General features: G+C 30.8%; 1 protein-coding gene across 1 annotated transcript in view; it reads right to left on the bottom strand.

The window, feature by feature from the left end:
- LOC115232323 (synaptotagmin-11) overlaps positions 1-2,500 on the bottom strand; it is a 125,904-nt gene that overhangs the window by 120,425 nt on the left and 2,979 nt on the right. The window lies entirely within an intron of this gene.

Genomic DNA, 2,500 nt, shown 5'->3' on the forward strand with positions numbered 1-2,500 from the left:
ATTTGTTTTAGAAATAATGATCTTCATTTTACATCTATAAATAGATGGGATGGGTAGATGGTATGTAGAGAGGTATGATAAATCGGTAGATAGATACTTGTGTCAGTGTGTGGAAATATATATAATATATATATATATTACTTATAGATACATAGATGATAGATAGATAGATAGATAGATAGATAGATAGATAGATAATTAGATAGATAGATAGATGATAGATAGATAGATAGATAGATAGACAGATAGATAGACAGATGGATAGACAGACAGACAGATCGATAGATAGGTTTTATATATGTATATATATTATTATATATATGTATATATATATATATATTATATATATATATATATAGGGAGAGTTTACAAAAAAAACAAAAGACAAAGACAGGTGGTGTACAAAACAAAGATTTTAGTATATATATATATAAGAAAGAGAGCAGAGATAGAGATAACAAAGAGAGCGGGAAAGAAAGAAAAAGAGAAGATGAATAGATAAATATGTTGATATTTAGATTGATAGATAGATAGATAGATAGATAGATAGACAGACAGACAGACAGATAGACAGACAGATAGACAGACAGATGGACAGAGTATAGAAACAGATATGTTTCTGTATTAACCACGGGCTGCACACAGACGGGACAAATTACAAGGTAGAGCTTTTCTTTATGGGGAGGGAAAAAAAGTGGGTAGGTTTTCGATCAAAAGGGATTGTAAAAAACAGAAGACAATAAATAGATAGATAGATAATAGATAGATAGATAGAAGATAGATAGATAGATAGATAGATAGATAGATAGATAGAATAGAAGAGAGAGAGAGAGAGAGAGAGAGAAAGAGAGAGAGAGAGATAAGTATGTATGTATCCATAGATAGACAGGCAGCAAACAGACAGACAAGAAGAGACAGGCAAATGGATGGTCAAATAAATAAAAAAACTGACAAGAGATTATATTAGATTGTTAAGGATTATCAAAATATATCATACAATAATAATTTCTGCATACAAGATGTCATTTCTAATTGTTATTTTAAACCATTAAATAGGCAAACTAAATGTGAACAAGCTGCACCTGGATTTTGGGGTATTAGATTTCAATGTAGGAGTGGGGTGATTATTAATTTTGATATTGAGTTAAATAACATCATCATCATCATCATCATCATCATCATCATCTTTTAATGTCTGTTGTCCATGCTGGCATGGACCTAAGCTGTTTCTGGAATATTCTTCTAAATAAAGGAATAATTTTTTTTAAATGTATTCAGGAAGACAAGATAAAATAAAAATAGGTTATCAAATTAGGATATTAAAATATTAGGAAATCAGATGAAGATTTCAACAAATGATGGGTTAAATATAAAAGAATGCATATCTAAATAAAATAAATAAAACATATTGGTTGGCCCAATTATTCCATGCTGGGCCACTACCTTAATTCTATTATTTAGTTGTTTTAGAAAATAAGAATAATTAAGCTATACAATCCTGGGTATCCTTGATTGACCCTAGCTAGAATTTCTCCTGTATCAGGAGGACTGTATCATTCATGTTATCACATACTTGGTATTATACTATGTATACTTTTATTTCATTTCACCATCTTTTCTATTTTTTTCCCCCGTGTCCTTTATGTAAATCCCCACACAAATTGTTGTCTGTCCTTGTGATGCCCCACACATCTATGCCCCTGCGGCTGATAAAAGAAATTATTATTATTATTATCATTATTATTATTATTATTATTATTATTATTATTATTATTATTATTATTATTATTATTTTATCAATCCCGGAAGGATGAAAAACAAAGTCAAATTCTGCCAAGGTTGATTTTGCCTGTCATCCTTTCAGATTGATAAAATAAGAACCGGTTGAGTGCTGGGGTCAATGTAATCAACTATACCCCACCCCACAAATTCCAGGCCTTGTGCCTTTAGTGGAAAAGATCATCATCATCATCATCATCATCATCATCATCATCATCGTCATTATCATTATTATATACTATTTGAGACATCTCCATTAATATTTTCCAAAGAAGTGATCAGCAAAATTCATGTCGCCATATTTTCCCAACACATTTCAGTATGGTGGGGGGAACAGTACATTCAATAGGCTCCTTGAGACACAGACACGTGTTACATATTTCCCATTTGTTCAGCTTCCACATCTCAAAACTGGACTGTTTGCTATAGAACTAGCTTTAACAAACATTCCATTGCAGGATTGTGGTAATCTATTCATCTATCTACAAAGACATAGCTAAACAGAGATACATAAATTCCTTAAATTTACAATACTGGTAATTTCAGTAATGTTTCTCTGTGTGATAAATATAATGGTTCCTAGGTACTGGATTTGATTTTTCTGTTCTTTTTTCTGGAGTTTACAGTGCAGCTGAATATTGATTTATTTGCATTCTTTCCAGCTTCAAGTTCCATAATTAAGTTGTTGCTGAACATATGTTTAATTCATATTCATTTGCGT

The sequence above is a fragment of the Octopus sinensis genome, linkage group LG2 (assembly GCF_006345805.1).
Source record: "Octopus sinensis linkage group LG2, ASM634580v1, whole genome shotgun sequence".
NCBI classification, from domain to species: Eukaryota; Metazoa; Mollusca; class Cephalopoda; order Octopoda; family Octopodidae; genus Octopus; species Octopus sinensis.